Here is a 15,663-nt window from a genome sequence, read left to right on the forward strand (position 1 = left end):
CGAAATTTTTGCCACCTGGGGACAAAATGGAAATTTTTAGAAAAGATTTTTGGCCCCATTTGACTTATTGGAGTAAGATTTGAGGTTTAGAAGTGAAAAATTTTAATTTCGGTATAATTTGGAGTAAAAAGGTAAAATGGTAATTTTACCATTCGGAATCGAAAATTTAATTTTTTGAAAGGATTTTGATCAAATTTAATTATTTGGAGTGTGAAATGAGTATGAGGAGTGAAAATTATGCATTATGGAAAATTTTCAATTTTTGGGGTAAAAATGTAATTTTTGAAAAGTTCAGGGGCAAAAGTGTAATTTTGAAAAATTTGCTCCACCAAAACTTTGGAAAAATCTGGAAATATCACTTAAGACTTGGATAAGTCAAAGGGAATGCATGGTGAAAGAAAATAGGACAAGTGGATGGCTAGAAAAAAGAAATGAATTAATAAAATATTTAAAATATGAATAAAATAATATTATTTCATTAAACAATAAAAATGCATAAAAAAAATCAGCCCACCCATTCTTCTTCTTCAACATTCGGCCAAGCAAGAAACAAGAGAGAGAAAGGAGAAAACAAAACCCTAGAGAGAGAAAATCAAAGAAAAAGTGTGAATTTTCAAGGAAATTAAGTGAAAAAGGTGAGATTTTTTCTATTAAGCTTGAGTTTTCTTATTCCCAAGCATTTCTCTTTATTTTCCATGATTAAATTACATGTTTTCATGATGAATTCAATTCTGAAAAAATGGGTTAGGAGAGAGAAAGTTGTTGGATTTATTTGATTTTAATTTATGTTAGTGTTTTTAGTTAGTTTAGCATATTTAGAAACCAAACAACAAGAAAAGAATTTATTTTCTCCCCCAACCATTAATGGCTGAATTTACCATGTAGTGAGTGAGGATGAGTTTGATTTTATTCTAGGAGAATTGGTTAAGGAATAATGAATTATGAGCCTAGAAAAATAATGGGAATTTTCAGAGCAAAAATATGAATTTTTACCCACTAGGGGTATTTTCGTAATTTGCTGTTGGGACTGATAATTTGCATCACACTGAGGGACATTAAGTTAATTTGGGTGCAATTGAGGTATAGAAACTGAAAAGAATTAAATTGGAGTTTAAACGAACCCGTTAGGAATTTAATCGGGTGATAAGACGAATTAGGCTAATACCGGATTTAGATAGTTACCAGTGCATTTTTGCATTCCATATCATGCATTGGTAGTCCAAATTAGTTTAATTTTGATTTAGTACCAACTTAGTGAATTCTCGATTTTGTACTGTGTCAAGGTGGTGAGTCCTCCAATAAAGGCAAGAAAATTACATCCGATGACCAGTAGACACAGTGCTTCGAAAGTCTGCATTCTAGACATTGTGAGTAAACTTATTATCGTCTTAATTATCTAGAGTAGTTTTATACAACTATGTGATTTTATGAAAAATGGGTTTAAATGGTAAATTGTTATGTTTTAAGGGAAATTGTGATTTTATAAATTTTCTGAAAAATCGAATATTGGTTTTGAAAATAGAGTAATTGGAGACTGCTAGTTTGTGTTGCAAATTTATGGTTCTGAATTGAATGGCTTATGATAATAAATGAGCATGAATGGCTAAACTGATTTTGGTGTTATAATTATTTATACTGTGTATTCAGCCTTGAGAGGCTAGGTTGTGATAAATTGCCATGACATGCTAGAATGAATTTTATTGATTGGTGGATTATATATTAATTATTTACTGCAGAGGGGGTTCCGTGGACCAGCCTATTAGAGGGGCACGGTAAACTCCATTATATTATTACCTCGAACGGAGAGGCGCGTAGGGTATCTCCTGGGGTATAGCTTAGGGTTCACTTCACGCCAAACCACCACGTGAAGGGGAACTCAGCCAACGCCAAGGAACGGCTATATTTTTTTCAAACAAAAATATATTTTAAGTGTACACAAAATTTTAACAGCCTTGGCGGACTCGGTTAGATGCCCTGCGCAAGGTATCACCGAGTATGAGTTTTGGCACGAGCCAAAGTTTTAAGAATTTCATAAGCCAAGTTGATTACTCGATTTTTATGGATTGATTTTATTTGGTTGAAATGAGTTGAATGGTAATGAAATTACAGTATGATGATTTATTTTAATTGTCTCCATTTACTCGACTTTAGATAGTTTAGATGGTATCTGTTTACTCACTGGGATTTTATAATCTCACCACCCTCATTTCCTCACATTTCAGGCTCAGGGAATTTCGTAGTTAGCTGACTTGAACAAGGACCTTCATTTGGACTCGAATCGGTAAAAGCTGTAGGTTTCCAGCTTCCGATGCATTTTGGATAGATATGGGCCCACGTGTCACTGTAAAAGAAATTTTATGCTTTGGTTATTTGCTTTATAGTATATATGAATATAATTATCTTTTACGCTATAAGAATTATGTACCGATAGTTTTATGAAAATTATTTTACAAGAAAATAGTTTATTTTATTGAATACTTTTATCATATTCAAATGGTCAAATTTTCACTTCAAATGAACGTTTTAGATACTTAATTTTTTTTTAATCATTAAATATATATTTTCGGCTTACCTACTACATTTTTAGCAAGTTTCGAGGTTTTCGATAAAAATGACGAAAATGCCCCTGTGAGCAAAAAAAAAAAAAAACAATATGTTATGTTATGATTTGGAAATGATTTGTAATCCTTCGTATTTTGATTATTTGATAACTATTGCTCACCGGAGAAGTGCGAAAGCTGATACGAGAGCCTTGCGAGGTTTCGATCGACATTCGGGGTGAAGAATGTTTGTCGAGGCTTCGCGGCGGTTGTCACGGGCTCGATGGGGAGTTCCGGGTCGTGACAATTTAGATTGGTATCAGAGCATGGTTTAAAGATCAGATATTTTGATTTTAAAGCTTTGGATTTTAAAGTTTTTTATTTTAAGGTTGTTTTAAGAAATCCACACTGACACTACGTGGCCCCAAGTCCAGTTAAGTTTAGATAAGTTAAGTTAGGTTAGATTGAATAGAATGCATGCATCTACATATAGAAACCTACCTACTTTGGGGATACATGAATGATTAAGTAATTACTACTTGGTTGCGTATAGGTTTTGAGGTGCGCTGGTGACACACACACCATGTCTAGGAGAGACGGTAGTCTCGACGCCTCTCATAGTATTAGCGAGGGATCGCTAGATTCTACTGCTAGGAGCCGATGGCAGCCTGAATCGAGTAGTCCAAAAAGTGCAAATAGTAATAATATTAATGTAAGCATGAGAGGTTCCTTTTTGAGAGAATCTAAGGAATATGCTAAAGAAAGGGGGAAATTAAGGATAGCCGAAGGAGGTATTCGTTCTAGGAAGAGTGTGACAGTAGTCCGACACTTTCCACCAGGCTGTGGGAGAAATGTAAGGGAACAACCAGAAAAGAATAAGGAGAAAGTAACAGTGGTAATGTAAAACCCGACCCTATAAATACATGTCATGACATACATGCATTGAGTAGCATGTTATTACACTAGAAAAGCACCTAAGAATAAACGAAACCTGATATTGTACCTAACGGTACACTTAAATTTATTTAACCTCGAACTAGTTCAAATAGGAATTGTAGGATGAAATTTAATATTTTATAGTCCATGAATGACTAAAAATGATTGTTCGGAGTTCGAGGGTTCATTTGGGGTAAAATTAGAAATTTTGATATTTAAGGGCAAAATCGTCATTTTGCCACCTAAGATAATAATTTGATCATGGAGTGAAATTTTTGACCAAGATTAACTATTTGGAGTATAATTTAATGATAGGAAGTGAAAAAGTTTAATTCTGGTGATTTTTGGAGTGTAGGGGCAAAATCGTAATTTTGCCACCCACGGACAAAATTTGAGATTTTGAGAGAATTTAGATCAAATTTGACAAATTGGAGAATGGTATGAGTATAAGGGGTGAAAAATATGTCTATGGACAATTTTTCAATTTTTGGGGCAAAAATGTAATTTTTGACTTTTACGGGGGCAAAAGTGTAAATTGCAAAAATTACTCCACCGAGACTTTGGATGAGTCTGAGAATTTTATCTAAGCTATGAATATATGAGACAAGTGTATGGTGAAAATTTGGAAACAAATGGATGAAATTTTAAAAATGGGCCAATGGGAAAGTGACACATGGCATTTTTTAATGAAATAATATTATTTTAATGAAAAGTCAGCCATTTAAACCCAAATTTTGAGTGCTGGCCGGCCATAAGGAAGAAAAACAGAGGAAATAGAGAGGAAAGGAAGAAGAAAAGAAAAACCAAAGAGAAACAAGAAAATTCAAAGAGAAATTCGCGGTTTTCGACCGTTTACGCGTCTAACGGTAAGATTTTTCGATTTTAGCTTGATTTCTACCTTTCCTATGCCTTTATTTCCATTTAGCATGCTTGAGGAGAGAGATCAAAAAGTGATATCAAGGGCTGGACGAAATTCTAGGAGAGAGAAATTGAAATTTTTAGGTTTTGATTTTTAGTTAAATTGATAGTTTTAGTTAGTTAAATGTGTTTAGAAATTAAATTGGGCAAGAAATCATTAAATTTTCACAATACCCACTCTTGGCTGGATGCTCAATGCTGTACAATGATGATGAATTGATTTTATTCTAAGGGAAATGAAGAGAAAATGATGAAAAACGATTAAACGTGATAGAAAAACAAAGTAGAAAATTTACCGAGTTAATGTCCCATTTTTGGCCGAATTTTTCAAGGAAGGGAGTGAGCTGATTTTTGTTGTTTTTAGAAGGTTATCGGCTGATATTTTATGGTTAGAAATGTTGGAGAGAGAATGGGATGATTTAGAGCTAAAATGGAGCGCGTTAGCAATTTATCGGGCAAAGTGCCAAAAATAGGTTAATACCGCATTTAAGCCGTTTTAGGGTATTGCATTTCATACCATGCATTAGTATAGGATTTAAGTTAATTATATAGTGATTTAGCATCAATGTGATGAATTGTGTAAATTTTTGTAATGTGTCTAGGAGGAGAGCCTTCCGGAAAAGGCAAAGAAGTCGTACCCGACGAGTAGTGATCGGGGCGCTTAGAAAGCTTTTAGTTTGTACAAACGGTGAGTAAACTTATTATTATTGTAAATTATCTAGAGTTTATTTTAAATGCCCTTTATGTATTTTATGAAATGAGAACGAGATTAAAACGGGATTTTTGATGTTTTAGGAATAAATGTGACAAATAAAAATATATTGTATTGATTATGAAATTGAGTAATTGGAGGCTACAAATTGACTTGAAAAATATTTATTTTCCTAGGAATGGCTTATGAGAAATGAGTATATGTGGCTATATTTTGTGAATGCATTGGGAAATTTATGTAAGTTGTTTTACTATGCAGGCTGGATAAATAAATAAAAGCCACGTTATATTGTCGAAATTTTATTAAAATTGGTGGGTTAGTCACTGCAGTGACGGGTTTCCGTGGACTGCCTATTAGAGGGGCACGGTAAACCCAGTTATATAGTTACTCCGGTTGTAGAGGCGAGGAGGGTAACTCCTGGGGTAGTATTAGAGTTCACTTCACGTCGAACCCCCACGTGAATGTGTAACTCGGCCAACGCCAAGGAACGGCTGGTTTTAAAAATAAAAATGTGTTTCACGTGTGAATATTTTAACACCCTTGGCGGACTCGGTTAGATGCCTCGGCCAAGGTATCCCCGAGGATTAGTTTTGGCTTGAGCCTTGTTTTTATAAAAGATATAAGCCTTAACAATTGTTTTGGTAAATTACAAATATTTTATGGTTTAAGAAATAAATTGAAAACATTATGAAATGGGTTGAAATTTATTGTTTAAACTTGCCTCCATTTTACTCGCCTTTAGATATTTATGATAATGTCTGTTTACTCATTGGGATTGCAAAATCTCACCCAACTCCTTTCCACCCATTTCAGGTTCAGTATAGACTGTAGATAGCTGATCTCATCGAGGACTACTATTGGATCTGCATTTTCCAAATCGTAGGTTCACAGTCCTCTTTACTTTTGTTTATTCGGGGGCCATCTGGTTATTGTAAATTAAATTAAATATTTTGGCTTACTGTATTTCAGTATGTATAAATTTATTTAGCTTTTACGCTATAAAAATTATTCACGTATAACTTTATAAATATTGTTTTATAAGAAAATAGAATATTTCCCTTAATATTTCTTTTATTTTCTTATTTTATTCAAATAATCGTAATTTCGTTTTAAATGAAGATTTTAGACTTTTAAACTCATTTTGAATATGAATTATGTATTTTGTACTTGTATATTACGTTTTAGCCAGTTTTGAAATTTTTGAGAAAAAAAAATGACCAAAATACCCCTATGTGGCGAAAATTTTATTTTGATTGTTTTTGATCTAAAATAGTATATATTCTCTAAAGACTCGATATCTAACAATGATTGCTCACAAGAAAGGAAAGAAACTGATATGTAAGCCTTGCGGGGTTCCGGTTGGCATTCCGGATAATGAGTGTCAATCGGGACGTCGCGGCGATTGTCATGGGCCTGAGGGAGGTTCCGGGTCGTGACAATTCTATTGGTATCAAAGCTTTTGGTTTTAAAGATCAAAGTTTTTAGTTTTAAAGTTGTTTTAAAAATTTACAATATCAGTGTGGCCCCGGATTAAGTTAAGTTAGGTTAGGTTGAATAGAATGCATGCATCTGCATATAGAGCTTAAGGTTACCTAAACTTGCTCGTATTTTTTTTATAGATTACAATGCCTCCTCGACGCGGACGTCCACCTCTCACTAGATCGGTTGGGAGGGGAAAAGGTCGTTCCCAACGTCATCAGCCAAATATAGTAGAGGAGGAATCAGCTGCATTTACCATTCGGGCAGCACCTGCTGCTGAGCAGACCGATAGTCCTCCACATCCTCCATCTCCTCAGCCACCTACGGGTATTCCCGCCATGCCTACTGAGGCAGCACAAGCATTGGCAGCTTTCTTTGCAGCAATGGCTGGTCAAGCTCAGACTGGTCAAGTTCCACCTGTAGTGCCTCCAACTACTCCTTTAGTTCCACCACCAGTACAAGATGTATCCATTTCCAAGAAGCTGAAGGAGGCTAGGCAATTGGGTTGTGTATCTTTCACGGGTGAGTTGGATGCCACTGTGGCAAAGGACTGGATTAATCAGGTTTCAGAGACACTCTCTGATATGAGATTAGACGACGACATGAAGCTGATGGTGGCTACGAGATTATTAGAGAAGAGGGCTCGTACTTGGTGGAATTCGGTGAAGTCCCGTTCCGCTACTCCTCAGACATGGTCTGATTTTCTCAGGGAATTCGATGGTCAGTATTTCACTTATTTCCATCAGAAAGAAAAGAAGAGAGAATTTCTGAGTTTGAAACAGGGAAATCTAACTGTAGAGGAGTACGAGACTCGTTTTAACGAGTTAATGTTATATGTGCCAGATCTGGTAAAATCTGAGCAGGATCAGGCCAGTTATTTCGAGGAAGGGCTCCGTAATGAGATTAGAGAGCGGATGACAGTGACTGGTAGGGAGCCGCATAAGGAGGTGGTACAGATGGCTTTACGAGCTGAGAAGCTCGCGACTGAGAATAGGAGGATTCGGACTGAGTTTGCAAAAAGGAGGAATCCTGGTATGTCTTCTAGTCAGCCAGTAAAAAGAGGCAAGGACTCAGCGATTTCAGGGAGTACTACTTCTGTTTCCGTGACATCTCCTCGACCTCCATTTCCACCATCACAACAGAGACCTTCGAGGTTTAGCAGATCTGCTATGACTGGTTCTGGGAAGAGTTTTGGAGGTTCTGACAGATGCAGAAATTGTGGGAATTATCATAGTGGGCTATGTAGAGAGCCAACAAGATGTTTCCAATGTGGACAAACGGGTCATATTAGGAGTAATTGCCCACGGTTAGGACGAGCCACGGTAGTTGCATCATCTTCACCAGCTCGCACTGATATACAGAGGAGAGATTCTTCTGGGTTGCCACCGAGACAAGGAGTAGCCATACGGTCCGGTGTGGAGAGTAATACCCCGGCACATCCACCTTCGAGACCACAGACTCGTACCTCGACAAGAGTTTTCGCTGTGACGGAAGATGAGGCACATGTCCGACCTGGAGTAGTGACAGGTACTATGTCTTTATTTGATAAAGATGCTTATGTTTTGATAGATTCTGGCTCAGATAGGTCTTATGTGAGCACCACATTTGCATCAATTGCTGATAGAAACTTGTCACCATTAGAGGAAGAAATTGTAATTCACACCCCTTTAGGAGAAAAGCTAGTTAGAAATAGTTGTTATAGAGACTGTGGGGTAAAGGTAGGCGAGGAAGAATTTATGGGTGACTTAATTCCTCTAGAGATCCTAGATTTTGATCTAATATTGGGTATGGACTGGTTAACTGCACATCGAGCGAACGTGGATTGTTTCCGAAAGGAAGTTGTTCTTCGAAATTCGGAGGGAGCAGAGATTGTGTTTGTAGGGAAACGTCGAGTATTACCGTCCTGTGTAATCTCGGCCATCAAAGCTTCGAAATTAGTGTAGAAAGGGTATTCGACTTATTTGGCATACGTGATTGATACTTCAAAGGGGGAACCTAAGTTGGAGGATGTCCCGATAGTAAGTGAGTTTCCTGATGTATTTCCTGATGATTTACCGGGACTGCCTCCTGATCGAGAGCTTGAGTTCCCTATTGATTTACTTTCGGGTACCGCACCTATTTCTATCCCTCCATATAGAATGGCTCCGGTAGAGTTGAAGGAGTTGAAAGTACAATTGCAAGAGTTGGTGGACAAGGGTTTTATACGCCCTAGTATATCTCCGTGGGGAGCACCGGTTTTATTTGTGAAAAAGAAAGACGGTACACTTCGGTTATGTATCGATTACCGACAGCTTAACAGAATGACCATTAAGAACAAGTATCCGTTACCGAGGATTGATGATCTTTTCGATCAATTACAGGGAGCTACAGTGTTTTCCAAGGTTGATCTAAGGTCTGGGTATCATCAGTTGAGGATTAAAGAACAAGATGTACCCAAGACAGCGTTCAGCACTCGGTACGGTCATTATGAGTTCTTGGTCATGCCTTTCGGGTTAACTAACGCACCGGCAGCTTTTATGGATCTCATGAATAGGGTGTTCCACCCTTACCTGGACAAGTTTGTTATTGTGTTCATTGATGACATACTGGTTTACTCGAGAGATAATGATGAGCACGCTGCCCACTTGCGTATAGTATTACAAACTTTGAGGGAAAGACAGTTGTATGCAAAGTTTTCGAAGTGTGAGTTTTGGTTACAGGAAGTGGTATTCTTGGGACACGTAGTATCGAGAACTGGAATATATGTTGATCCTAAGAAAGTAGAGGCAATTTTACAATGGGAGCAACCTAAGACAGTGACGGAGATTCGTAGTTTCCTCGGATTAGCCGGTTATTATCGGAGGTTTGTTCAGGGGTTTTCCTTAATAGCAGCTCCTTTGACCCGTCTAACTCGTAAGGGAGTTAAGTTTGTGTGGGATGATGTTTGTGAGAATCGATTTCAGGAGCTAAAGAACCGGTTAACCTCCGCTCCCGTTTTAACACTTCCTGTTAATGGTAAGGGATTTGTAGTATATAGTGATGCCTCAAAGTTGGGGTTAGGGTGCGTATTGATGCAGGATGAAAAAGTTGTGGCTTATGCTTCTAGACAGCTAAAGAGGCATGAAGCAAATTACCCTACCCATGATTTAGAGTTAGCAGCAGTGGTGTTTGCTTTAAAAATCTGGAGGCATTACTTGTATGGTGAGCATTGTCGGATATTTACGGATCATAAGAGTTTAAAATATTTGCTCACCCAAAAGGAGCTTAATTTGAGGCAAAGGCGATGGTTGGAGTTGATAAAAGATTATGACTTGGTGATAGACTATCATCCGGGAAAGGCGAACGTTGTAGCTGATGCCTTAAGTCGTAAGTCTTCATCGTCTTTAGCAGCACTTCAGAGTTGTTATTTTCCAGCATTAATAGAGATGAAATCTCTTGGGGTCCAGTTGAGAAATGGTGAGGATGGATCCTTATTGGCAAACTTCATTGTGCGACCTTCGTTACTTAATCAATTCAAGGACATTCAGAGGACTGATGATGAGTTAAGAAAAGAAATTCAAAAACTGACCGATGGGGGAGTCAGTGAGTTCAGATTTGGAGAGGATAACGTCTTGATGTTTAAAGATCGAGTTTGTGTTCCTGAGGGAAACCAGTTGAGACAGGCGATCATGGAAGAAGCTCATTCATCTGCTTATGCATTACATCCCGGAAGCACCAAGATGTATAGGACTATCAGGGAGAATTATTGGTGGCCGGGTATGAAGCGAGACGTAGCAGAATTCGTAGCAAAGTGTCTCGTATGTCAGCAAGTTAAGGCGGAGCATCAGAGGCCAGCAGGTACACTTCAGTCTTTACTTGTTCCCGAGTGGAAATGGGAGCATGTAACTATGGATTTTGTTTTGGGATTGCCGCGGACACAGAGGGGAAAGGATGCGATCTGGGTGATCGTAGATCGGTTGACTAAGTCCGCTCATTTTTTAGCTGTCCATAGTACATACTCTATTGAGAAGCTGGCTCAGCTCTATATAGATGAGATTGTGAGGCTACATGGAGTTCCCGTTTCTATAGTGTCAGATCGAGATCCTCGATTCACTTCTCGATTCTGGCCGAAATTTCAAGAAGCTCTCGGAACCAAATTGAAATTTAGCACTGCTTTTCACCCACAGACTGATGGTCAGTCAGAGAGGACTATCCAGACCTTGGAGGATATGTTACGGGCTTGTGTCATTGACTTTATTGGGAGTTGGGACAGACATTTGCCATTGGTGGAATTTGCTTACAACAATAGCTTTCAGTCTAGCATTGGTATGGCACCATACGAAGCTTTATATGGAAGGAAATGTCGTACTCCACTTTGTTAGGATGAAGTGGGTGAAAGAAAGTTAGTGAGTGTGGAATTGATCGAGCTAACTAATGACAAGATCAAGGTTATACGAGAGAGGCTAAAGGTAGCCCAGGATAGGCAGAAGAGCTATGCAGATAAACGGAGAAAAGACTTGGAGTTTGAGATCGATGATAAAGTTTTTCTTAAGGTTTCTCCTTGGAAAGGTAATAATTTGAATACTTTGAAGTATTAAATCTTATTGATTATACTATCATGATAAATTATGGTGTTTTATTGGATAATGAAAGGTGTGATTCGATTTGCGAAGAGGGGAAAGCTCAACCCGAGATATATTGGACCATTCCGAATAATTGAAAGGATTGGACCAGTGGCTTATCGGTTAGAATTACCTCTGGAGTTAGATCGGATCCACAACGTTTTCCATGTCTCCATGCTTAAGAAATATGTACCAGATCCTTCTCACGTCCTCGAAGCACCTCCGATCGAGTTGCATGACGATTTGAAGTTCGAGGTACAACCTGTGAGTATCTTGGATCGAAAGGATCGAGTACTGAGAAACAAGAGTATTTCAATGGTCAAAGTATTGTGGAAAAATGCTCGAATGGAGGAAATGACATGGGAAGTAGAGCATCAGATGAGAAACCAATACCCGCATCTATTTGTCGAATCTGGTAAGTGAAATTTTGAGGTCAAAATTTTATTTTAAGGGGGGTAGAATTGTAAAACCCGACCCTATAAATACATGTCATGACATACATGCATTGAGTAGCATGTTATTACACTAGAAAAGCACCTAAGAATAAACGAAACCTGATATTGTACCTAACGGTACACTTAAATTTATTTAACCTCGAACTAGTTCAAATAGGAATTGTAGGATGAAATTTAATATTTTATAGTCCATGAATGACTAAAAATGATTGTTCGGAGTTCGAGGGTTCATTTGGGGTAAAATTAGAAATTTTGATATTTAAGGGCAAAATCGTCATTTTGCCACCTAAGATAATAATTTGATCATGGAGTGAAATTTTTGACCAAGATTAACTATTTGGAGTATAATTTAATGATAGGAAGTGAAAAAGTTTAATTCTGGTGATTTTTGGAGTGTAGGGGCAAAATCGTAATTTTGCCACCCACGGACAAAATTTGAGATTTTGAGAGAATTTAGATCAAATTTGACAAATTGGAGAATGGTATGAGTATAAGGGGTGAAAAATATGTCTATGGACAATTTTTCAATTTTTGGGGCAAAAATGTAATTTTTGACTTTTACGGGGGCAAAAGTGTAAATTGCAAAAATTACTCCACCGAGACTTTGGATGAGTCTGAGAATTTTATCTAAGCTATGAATATATGAGACAAGTGTATGGTGAAAATTTGGAAACAAATGGATGAAATTTTAAAAATGGGCCAATGGGAAAGTGACACATGGCATTTTTTAATGAAATAATATTATTTTAATGAAAAGTCAGCCATTTAAACCCAAATTTTGAGTGCTGGCCGGCCATAAGGAAGAAAAACAGAGGAAATAGAGAGGAAAGGAAGAAGAAAAGAAAAACCAAAGAGAAACAAGAAAATTCAAAGAGAAATTCGCGGTTTTCGACCGTTTACGCGTCTAACGGTAAGATTTTTCGATTTTAGCTTGATTTCTACCTTTCCTATGCCTTTATTTCCATTTAGCATGCTTGAGGAGAGAGATCAAAAAGTGATATCAAGGGCTGGACGAAATTCTAGGAGAGAGAAATTGAAATTTTTAGGTTTTGATTTTTAGTTAAATTGATAGTTTTAGTTAGTTAAATGTGTTTAGAAATTAAATTGGGCAAGAAATCATTAAATTTTCACAATACCCACTCTTGGCTGGATGCTCAATGCTGTACAATGATGATGAATTGATTTTATTCTAAGGGAAATGAAGAGAAAATGATGAAAAACGATTAAACGTGATAGAAAAACAAAGTAGAAAATTTACCGAGTTAATGTCCCATTTTTGGCCGAATTTTTCAAGGAAGGGAGTGAGCTGATTTTTGTTGTTTTTAGAAGGTTATCGGCTGATATTTTATGGTTAGAAATGTTGGAGAGAGAATGGGATGATTTAGAGCTAAAATGGAGCGCGTTAGCAATTTATCGGGCAAAGTGCCAAAAATAGGTTAATACCGCATTTAAGCCGTTTTAGGGTATTGCATTTCATACCATGCATTAGTATAGGATTTAAGTTAATTATATAGTGATTTAGCATCAATGTGATGAATTGTGTAAATTTTTGTAATGTGTCTAGGAGGAGAGCCTTCCGGAAAAGGCAAAGAAGTCGTACCCGACGAGTAGTGATCGGGGCGCTTAGAAAGCTTTTAGTTTGTACAAACGGTGAGTAAACTTATTATTATTGTAAATTATCTAGAGTTTATTTTAAATGCCCTTTATGTATTTTATGAAATGAGAACGAGATTAAAACGGGATTTTTGATGTTTTAGGAATAAATGTGACAAATAAAAATATATTGTATTGATTATGAAATTGAGTAATTGGAGGCTACAAATTGACTTGAAAAATATTTATTTTCCTAGGAATGGCTTATGAGAAATGAGTATATGTGGCTATATTTTGTGAATGCATTGGGAAATTTATGTAAGTTGTTTTACTATGCAGGCTGGATAAATAAATAAAAGCCACGTTATATTGTCGAAATTTTATTAAAATTGGTGGGTTAGTCACTGCAGTGACGGGTTTCCGTGGACTGCCTATTAGAGGGGCACGGTAAACCCAGTTATATAGTTACTCCGGTTGTAGAGGCGAGGAGGGTAACTCCTGGGGTAGTATTAGAGTTCACTTCACGTCGAACCCCCACGTGAATGTGTAACTCGGCCAACGCCAAGGAACGGCTGGTTTTAAAAATAAAAATGTGTTTCACGTGTGAATATTTTAACACCCTTGGCGGACTCGGTTAGATGCCTCGGCCAAGGTATCCCCGAGGATTAGTTTTGGCTTGAGCCTTGTTTTTATAAAAGATATAAGCCTTAACAATTGTTTTGGTAAATTACAAATATTTTATGGTTTAAGAAATAAATTGAAAACATTATGAAATGGGTTGAAATTTATTGTTTAAACTTGCCTCCATTTTACTCGCCTTTAGATATTTATGATAATGTCTGTTTACTCATTGGGATTGCAAAATCTCACCCAACTCCTTTCCACCCATTTCAGGTTCAGTATAGACTGTAGATAGCTGATCTCATCGAGGACTACTATTGGATCTGCATTTTCCAAATCGTAGGTTCACAGTCCTCTTTACTTTTGTTTATTCGGGGGCCATCTGGTTATTGTAAATTAAATTAAATATTTTGGCTTACTGTATTTCAGTATGTATAAATTTATTTAGCTTTTACGCTATAAAAATTATTCACGTATAACTTTATAAATATTGTTTTATAAGAAAATAGAATATTTCCCTTAATATTTCTTTTATTTTCTTATTTTATTCAAATAATCGTAATTTCGTTTTAAATGAAGATTTTAGACTTTTAAACTCATTTTGAATATGAATTATGTATTTTGTACTTGTATATTACGTTTTAGCCAGTTTTGAAATTTTTGAGAAAAAAAAATGACCAAAATACCCCTATGTGGCGAAAATTTTATTTTGATTGTTTTTGATCTAAAATAGTATATATTCTCTAAAGACTCGATATCTAACAATGATTGCTCACAAGAAAGGAAAGAAACTGATATGTAAGCCTTGCGGGGTTCCGGTTGGCATTCCGGATAATGAGTGTCAATCGGGACGTCGCGGCGATTGTCATGGGCCTGAGGGAGGTTCCGGGTCGTGACAGGTAAGTAAACCCCGTAGGGGGGTGAACGTTGTACGACATTTTCCTCCTGGTTGTGGAAGAAATGTTGCACCGATAAGTGATGAGGAACGTAGGAGAATACAACAAGCCTGGATTGAAGAACAAAGGAGAAAATCTCAGGAGGAAGAGGATCCATTGATGTGCCTGGATCAGGACAATGCGAAACCTAAAGATGTTTAATACTTTAGTTGAAGTTGTATTGTCATAAATCTAGGCAAGTGTCGTTTAAGGGAAAATGTAGTAGTTACCTGTGTAAAGGAGTTAGGAGTGGCTTTTATTTTGTATGACTCGAACGGAATGTAAAATAGTAGTTTAAATAATTGGATATGTATGGGAATCTTTTACTATAACAGAGATAAATTGGTGATATAATTATTGAGGAAGGTTATAGAAGGAAGCAATAAGGTTATAAATGACATTCGGAATGGATAATGTGATTAAGTTAATGATTGTAATTTAAGCATGAAGGGGATTATTCAGTGATGTTATGATACTATGAGGTAATAGTCGGGCACAAATATAACCCAATGAAGTTAAATTATGGAATATGGGGAATATAAAATTTTGATTCAGTAAGGATTGTGAGAATAAAATAAGGAGGAAGCTGAGCTATTTTCGTAGTTAATTATACCGAAAGTCAATAAGATTATTGGAGTATAAGACAAAGAAGATAAATGGGATAAGGATGACAATAAATTTGAGGAAAGTTGTAGATAGTAAGCAACTTATGTGTGGAGTGGTATATTTATCATGAACTTATTACACTGTATGGAAAGGATGTTTTGAGGTGGAATTTTATGAATGTTGATAAACGTCAAAAGATGACATGAGATGAAAGTATTAATCTAGCTTAGTGTGTATGACAAGAAAATAGAAGGTACCTATACTTATGGAACTCATGATATATATCTA

At 36.7% G+C, this 15,663-nt stretch overlaps 2 long non-coding RNA genes across 2 annotated transcripts; both read left to right on the forward strand.

The window, feature by feature from the left end:
• Positions 1–355: 355 nt before the first annotated feature.
• LOC148762508 (uncharacterized) lies at positions 356–2,421 on the forward strand. Its single transcript, XR_016026495.1, has 3 exons — positions 356–635; positions 1,284–1,367; positions 2,223–2,421. It is a non-coding gene; the product is annotated as an uncharacterized LOC148762508 (long non-coding RNA).
• Positions 2,422–3,294: 873 nt separating this feature from the next.
• Positions 3,295–15,327, forward strand: LOC148762509 (uncharacterized). Its single transcript, XR_016026475.1, has 2 exons — positions 3,295–3,435; positions 14,734–15,327. It is a non-coding gene; the product is annotated as an uncharacterized LOC148762509 (long non-coding RNA).
• Positions 15,328–15,663: the final 336 nt, after the last annotated feature.

The sequence above is a fragment of the Theobroma cacao genome, chromosome 5 (assembly GCF_053813885.1).
Source record: "Theobroma cacao isolate CCN51 chromosome 5, ASM5381388v1, whole genome shotgun sequence".
Lineage (NCBI taxonomy): Eukaryota > Viridiplantae > Streptophyta > Magnoliopsida > Malvales > Malvaceae > Theobroma > Theobroma cacao.